The following is an 18,254-nucleotide window of genomic DNA, read 5'->3' as shown; positions in this document are numbered from 1 at the left end:
CATGTGTTGCTCCTTTGCAATGCAGCTCATTTCCCCACAGCCAATTTTTTGAAGACACTAAAATTGCCGATTTTCTGGTTTTTTTCAGTTGCATTTCATTTGATCCTATCTCCTTTCCAGAGTGTTTGTAAGCCTTTCTTTTCAGGGTCGCAAGATTCCCTTTCCCTTCCCGTCCTTTCGGGAAGGGAAAGGGAATCTTGCGATTTCAATGGGGACCACTAGAGGAATCTTTGGTGCTTGTCCCTGCCCTTGTAGGCATTCCATGCCTTTTGATGGCTTTGACTTAGGGACAGATTTTTTTCTTTTTTTTTTCTTTTTTCAGGTATCTGCGCCATGTCCCTCATATCTTCCCCTCCCAGTTCTGTCTTCCTCCTTGACGTTTTCTTCTGCTTTTGCAACATATGTGATCTTTGTTTTGGCATGTTTTTGTCTTTTGCACTGCACCTGATAGAATCCCGGTCCATTTTCTTGTCATCGGGGAATTTCCCAAATTTTCATTTTTCTCCTCCAATTGCAAATCAATTGATGCCATGGCCATTCCAGCGTGTTTTTAAGTCCTTCTTTTCTCTTTTGGCCTTCAGTGGGGACCAATTTGGGCAAGCTGTGCTGCATGTGCCTGCACTTGATGGCATATGGCCTGCCTGCATTTCCATGTTTTTCAGTTTGGCAAGGAACTTTTTTTTTTTTTTAAGTCCCCATGCCATGTCCCTCATATCTTTCTCCCTATGGCGTGTACTCCTCGTTGACATTTCCCCCTGCTTTTGCAGCGTCTGAGAGCTTACTTTTGGCATGTGTTGGTCCTTTGCAATGCAGCTCATTTCCCCACAGCCAATTTTTTGAAGACACTAAAATTGCCGATTTTCTGGTTTTTTTCAGTTGCATTTCATTTGATCCTATCTCCTTTCCAGAGTGTTTCTAAGCCTTTCTTTTCAGGGTCGCGAGATTCCCTTTCCCTTCCCGAAAGGAAATGAAATTTCCTTTCGGGAAGGGAAAGGGAATCTTGCGATTTCAATGGGGACCACTAGAGGAATCTTTGGTGCTTGTCCCTGCCCTTGTAGGCATTCCATGCCTTTTGATGGCTTTGACTTAGGGACAGATTTTTTCTTTTTTTTTTCTTTTTTCAGGTATCACCGCCATGTCCCTCATATCTTCCCCTCCCAGTTGTGTCTTCCTCCTTGACGTTTTCCTCTGCTTTTGCAACATCTGTGAGCTTAGTTTTGGCATGTTTTTGTCTTTTGCACTGCACCTGATAGAATCCCGGTCCATTTTCTTGTCATCGGGGAATTTCCCAAATTTGCATTTTTCTCCTCCAATTGCAATTCTTTTGATGCCATCTCCATTCCAGCGTGTTTGTAAGTCCTTCTTTTCTCTTTTGGCCTTCAGTGGGGACCAATTTGGGCAAGCTGTGCTGCATGTGCCTGCACTTGATGGCATATGGCCTGCCTGCATTTCCATGTTTTTCAGTTTGGCAAGGAATTTTTTTTTTTTTTTAGTCCCCATGCCATGTCCCTCATATCTTTCTCCCTATGGCGTGTACTCCTCGTTGACATTTCCCCCTGCTTTTGCAACGTCTGAGAGCTTACTTTTGGCATGTGTTGGTCCTTTGCAATGCAGCTCATTTCCCCACAGCCAATTTTTTGAAGACACTAAAATTGCCGATTTTCTGGTTTTTTTCAGTTGCATTTCATTTGATCCTATCTCCTTTCCAGAGTGTTTCTAAGCCTTTCTTTTCAGGGTCGCAATATTCCCTTTCCCTTCCCGAAAGGAAATGAAATTTCCTTTCGGGAAGGGAAAGGGAATCTTGCGATTTCAATGGGGACCACTAGAGGAATCTTTGGTGCTTGTCCCTGCCCTTGTAGGCATTCCATGCCTTTTGATGGCTTTGACTTAGGGACAGATTTTTTCTTTTTTTTTTCTTTTTTCAGGTATCTGCGCCATGTCCCTCATATCTTCCCCTCCCAGTTGTGTCTTCCTCCTTGACGTTTTCTTCTGCTTTTGCAACATCTGTGAGCTTAGTTTTGGCATGTTTTTGTCTTTTGCACTGCACCTGATAGAATCCCGGTCCATTTTCTTGTCATCGGGGAATTTCCCAAATTTTCATTTTTCTCCTCCAATTGCAAATCAATTGATGCCATGGCCATTCCAGCGTGTTTGTAAGTCCTTCTTTTCTCTTTTGGCCTTCACTGGGGACCAATTTGGGCAAGCTGTGCTGCATGTGCCTGCACTTGATGGCATATGGCCTGCCTGCATTTCCATGTTTTTCAGTTTGGCAAGGAATTTTTTTTTTTTTTTTAAGTCCCCATGCCATGTCCCTCATATCTTTCTCCCTATGGCGTGTACTCCTCGTTGACATTTCCCCCTGCTTTTGCAACGTCTGAGAGCTTACTTTTGGCATGTGTTGGTCCTTTGCAATGCAGCTCATTTCCCCACAGCCAATTTTTTGAAGACACTAAAATTGCCGATTTTCTGGTTTTTTTCAGTTGCATTTCATTTGATCCTATCTCCTTTCCAGAGTGTTTGTAAGCCTTTCTTTTCAGGGTCGCAAGATTCCCTTTCCCTTCCCGAAAGGAAATTTCATTTCCTTTCGGGAAGGGAAAGGGAATCTTGCGATTTCAATGGGGACCACTAGAGGAATCTTTGGTGCTTGTCCCTGCCCTTGTAGGCATTCCATGCCTTTTGATGGCTTTGACTTAGGGACAGATTTTTTCTTTTTTTTTTTCTTTTTTCAGGTATCACCGCCATGTCCCTCATATCTTCCCCTCCCAGTTGTGTCTTCCTCCTTGACGTTTTCCTCTGCTTTTGCAACATCTGTGAGCTTAGTTTTGGCATGTTTTTGTCTTTTGCACTGCACCTGATAGAATCCCGGTCCATTTTCTTGTCATTGGGGAATTTCCCAAATTTGCATTTTTCTCCTCCAATTGCAATTCTTTTGATGCCATCTCCATTCCAGCGTGTTTGTAAGTCCTTCTTTTCTCTTTTGGCCTTCAGTGGGGACCAATTTGGGCAAGCTGTGCTGCATGTGCCTGCACTTGATGGCATATGGCCTGCCTGCATTTCCATGTTTTTCAGTTTGGCAGGGAATTTTTTGGTTTTTTTTAAGTCCCCATGCCATGTCCCTCATATCTTTCTCCCTATGGTGTGTACTCCTCGTTGACATTTCCCCCTGCTTTTGCAACGTCTGAGAGCTTACTTTTGGCATGTGTTGGTCCTTTGCAATGCAGCTCATTTCCCCACAGCCAATTTTTGAAGACACTAAAATTGCCAATTTTCTGGTTTTTTTCAGTTGCATTTCATTTGATCCTATCTCCTTTCCAGAGTGTTTGTAAGCCTTTCTTTTCAGGGCGCAAGATTCCCTTTCCCTTCCCGAAAGGAAATGAAATTTCCTTTCGGGAAGGGAAAGGGAATCTTGCGATTTCAATGGGGACCACTAGAGGAATCTTTGGTGCTTGTCCCTGCCCTTGTAGGCATTCCATGCCTTTTGATGGCTTTGACTTTGGGACAGATTTTTTTCTTTTTTTTTTTCTTTTTTCAGGTATCTGCGCCATGTCCCTCATATCTTCCCCTCCCAGTTGTGTCTTCCTCCTTGACGTTTTCTTCTGCTTTTGCAACATATGTGAGCTTTGTTTTGGCATGTTTTTGTGTTTTGCACTGCACCTGATAGAATCCCGGTCCATTTTCTTGTCATCGGGGAATTTCCCAAATTTTCATTTTTCTCCTCCAATTGCAAATCAATTGATGCCATCTCCATTCCAGCGTGTTTTTAAGTCCTTCTTTTCTCTTTTGGCCTTCACTGGGGACCAATTTGGGCAAGCTGTGCTGCATGTGCCTGCACTTGATGGCATATGGCCTGCCTGCATTTCCATGTTTTTCAGTTTGGCAAGGAATTTTTTTTTTTTTTAAGTCCCCATGCCATGTCCCTCATATCTTTCTCCCTATGGCGTGTACTCATCGTTGACATTTCCCCCTGCCTTTGCAGCGTCTGGGAGCTTACTTTTGGCATGTGTTGGTCCTTTGCAATGCAGCTCATTTCCCCACAGCCAATTTTTTGAAGACACTAAAATTGCCGATTTTCTGGTTTTTTTCAGTTGCATTTCATTTGATCCTATCTCCTTTCCAGAGTGTTTGTAAGCCTTTCTTTTCAGGGTCGCAAGATTCCCTTTCCCTTCCCAAAAGGAAATGAAATTTCCTTTCGGGAAGGGAAAGGGAATCTTGCGATTTCAATGGGGACCACTAGAGGAATCTTTGGTGCTTGTCCCTGCCCTTGTAGGCATTCCATGCCTTTTGATGGCTTTGACTTAGGGACAGATTTTTTTCTTTTTTATTTTCTTTTTTCAGGTATCACCGCCATGTCCCTCATATCTTCCCCTCCCAGTTGTGTCTTCCTCCTTGACGTTTTCCTCTGCTTTTGCAACATCTGTGAGCTTAGTTTTGGCATGTTTTTGTCTTTTGCACTGCACCTGATAGAATCCCGGTCCATTTTCTTGTCATCGGGGAATTTCCCAAATTTGCATTTTTCTCCTCCAATTGCAATTCTTTTGATGCCATCTCCATTCCAGCGTGTTTGTAAGTCCTTCTTTTCTCTTTTGGCCTTCAGTGGGGACCAATTTGGGCAAGCTGTGCTGCATGTGCCTGCACTTGATGGCATATGGCCTGCCTGCATTTCCATGTTTTTCAGTTTGGCAGGGAATTTTTTGGTTTTTTTTAAGTCCCCATGCCATGTCCCTCATATCTTTCTCCCTATGGTGTGTACTCCTCGTTGACATTTCCCCCTGCTTTTGCAACGTCTGAGAGCTTACTTTTGGCATGTGTTGGTCCTTTGCAATGCAGCTCATTTCCCCACAGCCAATTTTTTGAAGACACTAAAATTGCCAATTTTCTGGTTTTTTTCAGTTGCATTTCATTTGATCCTATCTCCTTTCCAGAGTGTTTGTAAGCCTTTCTTTTCAGGGTCGCAAGATTCCCTTTCCCTTCCCGAAAGGAAATGAAATTTCCTTTCGGGAAGGGAAAGGGAATCTTGCGATTTCAATGGGGACCACTAGAGGAATCTTTGGTGCTTGTCCCTGCCCTTGTAGGCATTCCATGCCTTTTGATGGCTTTGACTTTGGGACAGATTTTTTTCTTTTTTTTTTTCTTTTTTCAGGTATCTGCGCCATGTCCCTCATATCTTCCCCTCCCAGTTGTGTCTTCCTCCTTGACGTTTTCTTCTGCTTTTGCAACATATGTGAGCTTTGTTTTGGCATGTTTTTGTGTTTTGCACTGCACCTGATAGAATCCCGGTCCATTTTCTTGTCATCGGGGAATTTCCCAAATTTTCATTTTTCTCCTCCAATTGCAAATCAATTGATGCCATCTCCATTCCAGCGTGTTTTTAAGTCCTTCTTTTCTCTTTTGGCCTTCACTGGGGACCAATTTGGGCAAGCTGTGCTGCATGTGCCTGCACTTGATGGCATATGGCCTGCCTGCATTTCCATGTTTTTCAGTTTGGCAAGGAATTTTTTTTTTTTTTTAAGTCCCCATGCCATGTCCCTCATATCTTTCTCCCTATGGCGTGTACTCCTCGTTGACATTTCCCCCTGCCTTTGCAGCGTCTGGGAGCTTACTTTTGGCATGTGTTGGTCCTTTGCAATGCAGCTCATTTCCCCACAGCCAATTTTTTGAAGACACTAAAATTGCCGATTTTCTGGTTTTTTTCAGTTGCATTTCATTTGATCCTATCTCCTTTCCAGAGTGTTTGTAAGCCTTTCTTTTCAGGGTCGCAAGATTCCCTTTCCCTTCCCAAAAGGAAATGAAATTTCCTTTCGGGAAGGGAAAGGGAATCTTGCGATTTCAATGGGGACCACTAGAGGAATCTTTGGTGCTTGTCCCTGCCCTTGTAGGCATTCCATGCCTTTTGATGGCTTTGACTTAGGGACAGATTTTTTTCTTTTTTATTTTCTTTTTTCAGGTATCACCGCCATGTCCCTCATATCTTCCCCTCCCAGTTGTGTCTTCCTCCTTGACGTTTTCCTCTGCTTTTGCAACATCTGTGAGCTCAGTTTTGGCATGTTTTTGTCTTTTGCACTGCACCTGATAGAATCCCGGTCCATTTTCTTGTCATCGGAGAATTTCCCAAATTTGCATTTTTCTCCTCCAATTGCAATTCCTTTGATGCCATCTCCATTCCAGCGTGTTTGTAAGTCCTTCTTTTCTCTTTTGGCCTTCAGTGGGGACCAATTTGGGCAAGCTGTGCTGCATGTGCCTGCACTTGATGGCATATGGCCTGCCTGCATTTCCATGTTTTGCAGTTTGGCAAGGAATTTTTTTATTTTTTTTAAGTCCCCATGCCATGTCCCTCATATCTTTCTCCCTATGGTGTGTACTCCTCGTTGACATTTCCCCCTGCTTTTGCAACGTCTGAGAGCTTACTTTTGGCATGTGTTGCTCCTTTGCAATGCAGCTCATTTCCCCACAGCCAATTTTTTGAAGACACTAAAATTGCCGATTTTCTGGTTTTTTTCAGTTGCATTTCATTTGATCCTATCTCCTATCCAGAGTGTTTGTAAGCCTTTCTTTTCAGGGTCGCAAGATTCCCTTTCCCTTCCCGAAAAGAAATGAAATTTCCTTTCGGGAAGGGAAAGGGAATCTTGCGATTTCAATGGGGAACACTAGAGGAATCTTTGGTGCTTGTCCCTGCCCTTGTAGGCATTCCATGCCTTTTGATGGCTTTGACTTAGGGACAGATTTTTTTCTTTTTTATTTTCTTTTTTCAGGTATCACCGCCATGTCCCTCATATCTTCCCCTCCAAGTTGTGTCTTCCTCCTTGACGTTTTCCTCTGCTTTTGCAACATCTGTGAGCTTAGTTTTGGCATGTTTTTGTCTTTTGCACTGCACCTGATAGAATCCCGGTCCATTTTCTTGTCATTGGGGAATTTCCCAAATTTGCATTTTTCTCCTCCAATTGCAATTCTTTTGATGCCATCTCCATTCCAGCGTGTTTGTAAGTCCTTCTTTTCTCTTTTGGCCTTCAGTGGGGACCAATTTGGGCAAGCTGTGCTGCATGTGCCGGCACTTGATGGCATATGGCCTGCCTGCATTTCCATGTTTTTCAGTTTGGCAAGGAATTTTTTTTTTTTTTAAGTCCCCATGCCATGTCCCTCATATCTTTCTCCCTATGGTGTGTACTCCTCGTTGACATTTCCCCCTGCTTTTGCAACGTCTGAGAGCTTACTTTTGGCATGTGTTGCTCCTTTGCAATGCAGCTCATTTCCCCACAGCCAATTTTTTGAAGACACTAAAATTGCCGATTTTCTGGTTTTTTTCAGTTGCATTTCATTTGATCCTATCTCCTTTCCAGAGTGTTTGTAAGCCTTTCTTTTCAGGGTCGCAAGATTCCCTTTCCCTTCCCGAAAGGAAATTTCATTTCCTTTCGGGAAGGGAAAGGGAATCTTGCGATTTCAATGGGGACCACTAGAGGAATCTTTGCTGCTTGTCCCTGCCCTTGTAGGCATTCCATGCCTTTTGATGGCTTTGACTTAGGGACAGATTTTTTTCTTTTTTATTTTCTTTTTTCAGGTATCACCGCCATGTCCCTCATATCTTCCCCTCCAAGTTGTGTCTTCCTCCTTGACGTTTTCCTCTGCTTTTGCAACATCTGTGAGCTTAGTTTTGGCATGTTTTTGTCTTTTGCACTGCACCTGATAGAATCCCGGTCCATTTTCTTGTCATCGATGAATTTCCCAAATTTGCATTTTTCTCCTCCAATTGCAATTCCTTTGATGCCATCTCCATTCCAGCGTGTTTGTAAGTCCTTCTTTTCTCTTTTGGCCTTCAGTGGGGACCAATTTGGGCAAGCTGTGCTGCATGTGCCTGCACTTGATGGCATATGGCCTGCCTGCATTTCCATGTTTTGCAGTTTGGCAAGGAATTTTTTTTTTTTTTTTAAGTCACCATGCCATGTCCCTCATATCTTTCTCCCTATGGTGTGTACTCCTCGTTGACATTTCCCCCTGCTTTTGCAACGTCTGAGAGCTTACTTTTGGCATGTGTTGGTCCTTTGCAATGCAGCTCATTTCCCCACAGCCAATTTTTTGAAGACACTAAAATTGCCGATTTTCTGGTTTTTTTCAGTTGCATTTCATTTGATCCTATCTCCTTTCCAGAGTGTTTGTAAGCCTTTCTTTTCAGGGTCGCAAGATTCCCTTTCCCTGCCCGAAAGAAAATGAAATTTCCTTTCGGGAAGGGAAAGGGAATCTTGCGATTTCAATGGGGACCACTAGAGGAATCTTTGGTGCTTGTCCCTGCCCTTGTAGGTATTCCATGCCTTTCGATGGCTTTGACTTTGGGACAGATTTTTTCCTTGTTTTTTTTCTTTTTTCAGGTATCACCGCCATGTCCCTCATATCTTCCCCTCCAAGTTGTGTCTTCCTCCTTGACGTTTTCCTCTGCTTTTGCAACATCTGTGAGCTTAGTTTTGGCATGTTTTTGTCTTTTGCACTGCACCTGATAGAATCCCGGTCCATTTTCTTGTCATCGGGGAATTTCCCAAATTTTCTTTTTTTCTCCTCTAATTGCAATTCCTTTGATGCCATCTCCATTCCAGCGTGTTTGTAAGTCCTTCTTTTCTCTTTTGGCCTTCAGTGGGGACCAATTTGGGCAAGCTGTGCTGCATGTGCCTGCACTTGATGGCATATGGCCTGCCTGCATTTCCATGTTTTTCAGTTTGGCAAGGAATTTTTTTTTTTTTAAGTCCCCATGCCATGTCCCTCATATCTTTCTCCCTATGGTGTGTACTCCTCGTTGACATTTCCCCCTGCTTTTGCAACGTCTGAGAGCTTACTTTTGGCATGTGTTGGTCCTTTGCAATGCAGCTCATTTCCCCACAGCCAATTTTTTGAAGACACTAAAATTGCCGATTTTCTGGTTTTTTTCAGTTGCATTTCATTTGATCCTATCTCCTTTCCAGAGTGTTTGTAAGCCTTTCTTTTCAGGGTCGCAAGATTCCCTTTCCCTTCCCGAAAGGAAATTTCATTTCCTTTCGGGAAGGGAAAGGGAATCTTGCGATTTCAATGGGGACCACTAGAGGAATCTTTGGTGCTTGTCCCTGCCCTTGTAGGCATTCCATGCCTTTTGATGGCTTTGACTTAGGGACAGATTTTTTTCTTTTTTATTTTCTTTTTTCAGGTATCACCGCCATGTCCCTCATATCTTCCCCTCCAAGTTGTGTCTTCCTCCTTGACGTTTTCCTCTGCTTTTGCAACATCTGTGAGCTTAGTTTTGGCATGTTTTTGTGTTTTGCACTGCACCTGATAGAATCCCGGTCCATTTTCTTGTCATCGGGGAATTTCCCAAATTTTCATTTTTCTCCTCCAATTGCAATTCCTTTGATGCTATCTCCATTCCAGCATGTTTGTAAGTCCTTCTTTTCTCTTTTGGCCTTCAGTGGGGACCAATTTGGGCAAGCTGTGCTGCATGTGCCTGCACTTGATGGCATATGGCCTGCCTGCATTTCCATGTTTTGCAGTTTGGCAAGGAATTTTTTTTTTTTTTTTAAGTCACCATGCCATGTCCCTCATATCTTTCTCCCTATGGTGTGTACTCCTCGTTGACATTTCCCCCTGCTTTTGCAACATCTGAGAGCTTACTTTTGGCATGTGTTGCTCCTTTGCAATGCAGCTCATTTCCCCACAGTCAATTTTTTGAAGACACTAAAATTGCCGATTTTCTGGTTTTTTTCAGTTGCATTTCATTTGATCCTATCTCCTATCCAGAGTGTTTGTAAGCCTTTCTTTTCAGGGTCGCAAGATTCCCTTTCCCTTCCCGAAAAGAAATGAAATTTCCTTTCGGGAAGGGAAAGGGAATCTTGCGATTTCAATGGGGACCACTAGAGGAATCTTTGGTGCTTGTCCCTGCCCTTGTAGGCATTCCATGCCTTTTGATGGCTTTGACTTAGGGACAGATTTTTTTCTTTTTTTTTTTCTTTTTTCAGGTATCACCGCCATGTCCCTCATATCTTCCCCTCCAAGTTGTGTCTTCCTCCTTGACGTTTTCCTCTGCTTTTGCACAATCTGTGAGCTTAGTTTTGGCATGTTTTTGTGTTTTGCACTGCACCTGATAGAATCCCGGTCCATTTTCTTGTCATCGGGGAATTTCCCAAATTTTCTTTTTTTCTCCTCTAATTGCAATTCCTTTGATGCCATCTCCATTCCAGCATGTTTGTAAGTCCTTCTTTTCTCTTTTGGCCTTCAGTGGGGACCAATTTGGGCAAGCTGTGCTGCATGTGCCTGCACTTGATGGCATATGGCCTGCCTGCATTTCCATGTTTTTCAGTTTGGCAAGGAATTTTTTTTTTTTTTTAAGTCCCCATGCCATGTCCCTCATATCTTTCTCCCTATGGCGTGTACTCCTCGCTGACATTTCCCCCTGCTTTTGCAACGTCTGAGAGCTTACTTTTGGCATGTGTTGGTCCTTTGCAATGCAGCTCATTTCCCCACAGCCAATTTTTTGAAGACACTAAAATTGCCGATTTTCTGGTTTTTTTCAGTTGCATTTCATTTGATCCTATCTCCTTTCCAGAGTGTTTGTAAGCCTTTCTTTTCAGGGTCGCAAGATTCCCTTTCCCTGCACGAAAGGAAATGAAATTTCCTTTCGGGAAGGGAAAGGGAATCTTGCGATTTCAATGGGGACCACTAGAGGAATCTTTGGTGCTTGTCCCTGCCCTTCTAGGCATTCCATGCCTTTTGATGGCTTTGACTTAGGGACAGATTTTTTCCTTGTTTTTTTTCTTTTTTCAGGTATCACCGCCATGTCCCTCATATCTTCCCCTCCCAGTTGTGTCTTCCTCCTTGACGTTTTCCTCTGCTTTTGCAACATCTGTGAGCTTAGTTTTGGCATGTTTTTGTCTTTTGCACTGCACCTGATAGAATCCCGGTCCATTTTCTTGTCATCGGGGAATTTCCCAAATTTCCATTTTCTCCTCCAATTGCAATTCTTTTGATGCCATCTCCATTCCAGCGTGTTTGTAAGTCCTTCTTTTCTCTTTTGGCCTTCAGTGGGGACCAATTTGGGCAAGCTGTGCTGCATGTGCCGGCACTTGATGGCATATGGCCTGCCTGCATTTCCATGTTTTTCAGTTTGGCAAGGAATTTTTTTTTTTTTAAGTCCCCATGCCATGTCCCTCATATCTTTCTCCCTATGGTGTGTACTCCTCGTTGACATTTCCCCCTGCTTTTGCAACGTCTGAGAGCTTACTTTTGGCATGTGTTGGTCCTTTGCAATGCAGCTCATTTCCCCACAGCCAATTTTTTGAAGACACTAAAATTGCCGATTTTCTGGTTTTTTTCAGTTGCATTTCATTTGATCCTATCTCCTTTCCAGAGTGTTTGTAAGCCTTTCTTTTCAGGGTCGCAAGATTCCCTTTCCCTTCCCGAAAGGAAATTTCATTTCCTTTCGGGAAGGGAAAGGGAATCTTGCGATTTCAATGGGGACCACTAGAGGAATCTTTGGTGCTTGTCCCTGCCCTTGTAGGCATTCCATGCCTTTTGATGGCTTTGACTTAGGGACAGATTTTTTTCTTTTTTTTTTTCTTTTTTCAGGTATCACCGCCATGTCCCTCATATCTTCCCCTCCAAGTTGTGTCTTCCTCCTTGACGTTTTCCTCTGCTTTTGCAACATCTGTGAGCTTAGTTTTGGCATGTTTTTGTCTTTTGCACTGCACCTGATAGAATCCCGGTCCATTTTCTTGTCATCGGGGAATTTCCCAAATTTGCATTTTTCTCCTCCAATTGCAATTCCTTTGATGCCATCTCCATTCCAGCATGTTTGTAAGTCCTTCTTTTCTCTTTTGGCCTTCAGTGGGGACCAATTTGGGCAAGCTGTGCTGCATGTGCCTGCACTTGATGGCATATGGCCTGCCTGCATTTCCATGTTTTTCAGTTTGGCAAGGAATTTTTTTTTTTTTTTAAGTCACCATGCCATGTCCCTCATATCTTTCTCCCTATGGTGTGTACTCCTCGTTGACATTTCCCCCTGCTTTTGCAACATCTGAGAGCTTACTTTTGGCATGTGTTGCTCCTTTGCAATGCAGCTCATTTCCCCACAGTCAATTTTTTGAAGACACTAAAATTGCCGATTTTCTGGTTTTTTTCAGTTGCATTTCATTTGATCCTATCTCCTATCCAGAGTGTTTGTAAGCCTTTCTTTTCAGGGTCGCAAGATTCCCTTTCCCTTCCCGAAAAGAAATGAAATTTCCTTTCGGGAAGGGAAAGGGAATCTTGCGATTTCAATGGGGACCACTAGAGGAATCTTTGGTGCTTGTCCCTGCCCTTGTAGGCATTCCATGCCTTTTGATGGCTTTGACTTAGGGACAGATTTTTTTCTTTTTTTTTTCTTTTTTCAGGTATCACCGCCATGTCCCTCATATCTTCCCCTCCAAGTTGTGTCTTCCTCCTTGACGTTTTCCTCTGCTTTTGCACAATCTGTGAGCTTAGTTTTGGCATGTTTTTGTGTTTTGCACTGCACCTGATAGAATCCCGGTCCATTTTCTTGTCATTGGGGAATTTCCCAAATTTTCTTTTTTTCTCCTCTAATTGCAATTCCTTTGATGCCATCTCCATTCCAGCATGTTTGTAAGTCCTTCTTTTCTCTTTTGGCCTTCAGTGGGGACCAATTTGGGCAAGCTGTGCTGCATGTGCCGGCACTTGATGGCATATGGCCTGCCTGCATTTCCATGTTTTTCAGTTTGGCAAGGAATTTTTTTTTTTTTTAAGTCCCCATGCCATGTCCCTCATATCTTTCTCCCTATGGTGTGTACTCCTCGTTGACATTTCCCCCTGCTTTTGCAACGTCTGAGAGCTTACTTTTGGCATGTGTTGGTCCTTTGCAATGCAGCTCATTTCCCCACAGCCAATTTTTTGAAGACACTAAAATTGCCGATTTTCTGGTTTTTTTCAGTTGCATTTCATTTGATCCTATCTCCTTTCCAGAGTGTTTGTAAGCCTTTCTTTTCAGGGTCGCAATATTGACTTTCCCTTCCCGAAAGGAAATTTCATTTCCTTTCGGGAAGGGAAAGGGAATCTTGCGATTTCAATGGGGACCACTAGAGGAATCTTTGGTGCTTGTCCCTGCCCTTGTAGGCATTCCATGCCTTTCGATGGCTTTGACTTTGGGACAGATTTTTTCCTTGTTTTTTTTCTTTTTTCAGGTATCACCGCCATGTCCCTCATATCTTCCCCTCCCAGTTGTGTCTTCCTCCTTGACGTTTTCCTCTGCTTTTGCAACATCTGTGATCTTAGTTTTGGCATGTTTTGTCTTTTGCACTGCACCTGATAGAATCCCGGTCCATTTCCTTGTCATCGGGGAATTTCCCACATTTTCATTTTTTCTCCTCCAATTGCAATTCCTTTGATACCATCTCTATTCCAGCGTGTTTGTAAGTCCTTCTTTTCTCTTTTGGCCTTCAGTGGGGACCAATTTGGGCAAGCTGTGCTGCATGTGCCTGCACTTGATGGCATATGGCCTGCCTGCATTTCCATTTTTTGCAGTTTGGCAAGGAATTTTTTTTTTTTTTTAAGTCACCATGCCATGTCCCTCATATCTTTCTCCCTATGGCGTGTACTCCTCGTTGACATTTCCCCCTGCTTTTGCAACGTCTGAGAGCTTACTTTTGGCATGTGTTGCTCCTTTGCAATGCAGCTCATTTCCCCACAGCCAATTTTTTGAAGACACTAAAATTGCCGATTTTCTGGTTTTTTTCAGTTGCATTTCATTTGATCCTATCTCCTTTCCAGAGTGTTTGTAAGCCTTTCTTTTCAGGGTCGCAAGATTCCCTTTCCTTTCGGGAAGGGAAAGGGAATCTTGCGATTTCAATGGGGACCACTAGAGGAATCTTTGGTGCTTGTCCCTGCCCTTCTAGGCATTCCATGCCTTTTGATGGCTTTGACTTAGGGACAGATTTTTTCCTTGTTTTTTTTCTTTTTTCAGGTATCACCGCCATGTCCCTCATATCTTCCCCTCCCAGTTGTGTCTTCCTCCTTGACGTTTTCCTCTGCTTTTGCAACATCTGTGAGCTTAGTTTTGGCATGTTTTTGTGTTTTGCACTGCACCTGATAGAATCCCGGTCCATTTTCTTGTCATTGGGGAATTTCCCAAATTTGCATTTTTCTCCTCCAATTGCAATTCTTTTGATGCCATCTCCATTCCAGCGTGTTTGTAAGTCCTTCTTTTCTCTTTTGGCCTTCAGTGGGGACCAATTTGGGCAAGCTGTGCTGCATGTGCCGGCACTTGATGGCATATGGCCTGCCTGCATTTCCATGTTTTTCAGTTTGGCAAGGAATTTTTTTTTTTTTTAAGTCCCCATGCCATGTCCCTCATATCTTTCTCCCTATGGTGTGTACTCCTCGTTGACATTTCCCCCTGCTTTTGCAACGTCTGAGAGCTTACTTTTGGCATGTGTTGGTCCTTTGCAATGCAGCTCATTTCCCCACAGCCAATTTTTTAAGACACTAAAATTGCCGATTTTCTGGTTTTTTTCAGTTGCATTTCATTTGATCCTATCTCCTTTCCAGAGTGTTTGTAAGCCTTTCTTTTCAGGGTCGCAAGATTCCCTTTCCCTTCCCGAAAAGAAATGAAATTTCCTTTCGGGAAGGGAAAGGGAATCTTGCGATTTCAATGGGGACCACTAGAGGAATCTTTGGTGCTTGTCCCTGCCCTTGTAGGCATTCCATGCCTTTTGATGGCTTTGACTTAGGGACAGATTTTTTTCTTTTTTATTTTCTTTTTTCAGGTATCACCGCCATGTCCCTCATATCTTCCCCTCCAAGTTGTGTCTTCCTCCTTGACGTTTTCCTCTGCTTTTGCAACATCTGTGAGCTTAGTTTTGGCATGTTTTGTCTTTTGCACTGCACCTGATAGAATCCCGGTCCATTTTCTTGTCATCGGGGAATTTCCCAAATTTTCATTTTTTCTCCTCCAATTGCAATTCCTTTGATGCCATCTCCATTCCAGCGTGTTTGTAAGTCCTTCTTTTCTCTTTTGGCCTTCAGTGGGGACCAATTTGGGCAAGCTGTGCTGCATGTGCCTGCACTTGATGGCATATGGCCTGCCTGCATTTCCATGTTTTTCAGTTTGGCAAGGAATTTTTTTTTTTTTTTTAAGTCACCATGCCATGTCCCTCATATCTTTCTCCCTATGGTGTGTACTCCTCGTTGACATTTCCCCCTGCTTTTGCAACGTCTGAGAGCTTACTTTTGGCATATGTTGCTCCTTTGCAATGCAGCTCATTTCCCCACAGCCAATTTTTTGAAGACACTAAAATTGCCGATTTTCTGGTTTTTTTCAGTTGCATTTCATTTGATCCTATCTCCTTTCCAGAGTGTTTGTAAGCCTTTCTTTTCAGGGTCGCAAGATTCCCTTTCCCTTCCCGAAAAGAAATGAAATTTCCTTTCGGGAAGGGAAAGGGAATCTTGCGATTTCAATGGGGACCACTAGAGGAATCTTTGGTGCTTGTCCCTGCCCTTGTAGGCATTCCATGCCTTTTGATGGCTTTGACTTAGGGACAGATTTTTTTCTTTTTTTTTTTCTTTTTTCAGGTATCACCGCCATGTCCCTCATATCTTCCCCTCCAAGTTGTGTCTTCCTCCTTGACGTTTTCCTCTGCTTTTGCAACATCTGTGAGCTCAGTTTTGGCATGTTTTTGTGTTTTCCACTGCACCTGATAGAATCCCGGTCCATTTTCTTGTCATCGGGGAATTTCCCAAATTTTCTTTTTTTCTCCTCTAATTGCAATTCCTTTGATGCCATCTCCATTCCAGCGTGTTTGTAAGTCCTTCTTTTCTCTTTTGGCCTTCAGTGGGGACCAATTTGGGCAAGCTGTGCTGCATGTGCCTGCACTTGATGGCATATGGCCTGCCTGCATTTCCATGTTTTGCAGTTTGGCACGGAATTGTTTTTTTTTTTTAAGTCACCATGCCATGTCCCTCATATCTTTCTCCCTATGGTGTGTACTCCTCGTTGACATTTCCCCCTGCTTTTGCAACGTCTGAGAGCTTAATTTTGGCATGTGTTGGTCCTTTGCAATGCAGCTCATTTCCCCACAGCCAATTTTTTGAAGACACTAAAATTGCCGATTTTCTGGTTTTTTTCAGTTGCATTTCATTTGATCCTATCTCCTTTCCAGAGTGTTTGTAAGCCTTTCTTTTCAGGGTCGCAAGATTCCCTTTCCCTTCCCGAAAGGAAATGAAATTTCCTTTCGGGAAGGGAAAGGGAATCTTGCGATTTCAATGGGGACCACTAGAGGAATCTTTGGTGCTTGTCCCTGCCCTTGTAGGCATTCCATGCCTTTTGATGGCTTTGACTTAGGGACAGATTTTTTTCTTTTTTTTTTTCTTTTTTCAGGTATCACCGCCATGTCCCTCATATCTTCCCCTCCAAGTTGTGTCTTCCTCCTTGACGTTTTCCTCTGCTTTTGCAACATCTGTGAGCTTAGTTTTGGCATGTTTTTGTGTTTTGCACTGCACCTGATAGAATCCTGGTCCATTTTCTTGTCATCGGGGAATTTCCCAAATTTGCATTTTTCTCCTCCAATTGCAATTCCTTTGATGCCATCTCCATTCCAGCGTGTTTGTAAGTCCTTCTTTTCTCTTTTGGCCTTCAGTGGGGACCAATTTGGGCAAGCTGTGCTGCATGTGCCTGCACTTGATGGCATATGGCCTGCCTGCATTTCCATGTTTTTCAGTTTGGCAAGGAATTTTTTTTTTTTTTTAAGTCACCATGCCATGTCCCTCATATCTTTCTCCCTATGGTGTGTACTCCTCGTTGACATTTCCCCCTGCTTTTGCAACGTCTGAGAGCTTACTTTTGGCATGTGTTGCTCCTTTGCAATGCAGCTCATTTCCCCACAGCCAATTTTTTGAAGACACTAAAATTGTCGATTTTCTGGTTTTTTTCAGTTGCATTTCATTTGATCCTATCTCCTTTCCAGAGTGTTTGTAAGCCTTTCTTTTCAGGGTCGCAAGATTCCCTTTCCCTTCCCGAAAAGAAATGAAATTTCCTTTCGGGAAGGGAAAGGGAATCTTGCGATTTCAATGGGGACCACTAGAGGAATCTTTGGTGCTTGTCCCTGCCCTTGTAGGCATTCCATGCCTTTTGATGGCTTTGACTTAGGGACAGATTTTTTTCTTTTTTTTTTTCTTTTTTCAGGTATCACCGCCATGTCTGTCATATCTTCCCCTCCCAGTTGTGTCTTCCTCCTTGACGTTTTCCTCTGCTTTTGCAACATCTGTGAGCTCAGTTTTGGCATCTTTTTGTGTTTTGCACTGCACCTGATAGAATCCCGGTCCATTTTCTTGTCATCGGGGAATTTCCCAAATTTTCTTTTTTTCTCCTCTAATTGCAATTCCTTTGATGCCATCTCCATTCCAGCGTGTTTGTAAGTCCTTCTTTTCTCTTTTGGCCTTCAGTGGGGACCAATTTGGGCAATTTCCTTTCGGGAAGGGAAAGGGAATCTTGCGATTTCAATGGGGACCACTAGAGGAATCTTTGGTGCTTGTCCCTGCCCTTGTAGGCATTCCATGCCTTTTGATGGCTTTCGCTTTGGGAAAGTTATTTTTCTTTCTTTTGTTTTCTTATGAGGTGTCCATGCCATGTCTGTCATATCTTCCCGTCCAAGTTGTGTCTTCCTCCTTGACTTTTTCCCCTGCTTTTGGAACATCTGTCAGCTTGGTTTTGGTAGGTTTTGCTCCTTTGCACTGCACCTGATCTAATCCTGGGCCATTTTCTTAGAGTCACTAAATTCCCCAAATTTTGATTTTTCTCCTCCAATTGCAATTCCTTTGAAATTATGTCCATTCCAGCGTGTTTGTAAGTTCTTCTTTTCTTTTTTGGCCTTCAGTTGGGATCAATTTTGTCAAGCTGTGCTGCATGTGCCTGCACTTGATGGCATATGGCCTGCCTGCATTTTGATGGCTTTGACTTTGGGAAAGATTTTTTCCCTTTGTTTGATTTTTTTGGAAGTGTCCATTCCATGTCCCTCATATCTTCCCCTCCAAGTTTTCTCTTCCTCCTTGACTCTCTGTCCTGCTTTTCCGACATGTGTGAGGTTAGTTTTGGCATGTTGTTGTCCTGTGCAATGCAGCTGATTTCCTCACAGCCTAGTTTTTGAAGACACTAAAATTCCAGATTTTCTGTTTTTTTTTCAATTGCATTTCATTTGATCCTATCTCCTTTCCAGCATGTTTGTAAGCCTTTCTTTTGGGACTCGGGAAGCGAAAAGGAATCTTGC

This window comes from Melozone crissalis, unplaced genomic scaffold (genome assembly GCF_028551555.1).
Source record: "Melozone crissalis strain CALT ecotype California unplaced genomic scaffold, PUWL_Pcris_2 ptg000056l_1, whole genome shotgun sequence".
NCBI lineage: Eukaryota > Metazoa > Chordata > Aves > Passeriformes > Passerellidae > Melozone > Melozone crissalis.
The sequence above is the reverse complement of the archived record's forward strand: the minus strand, read 5'-3'. Positions refer to the sequence as shown.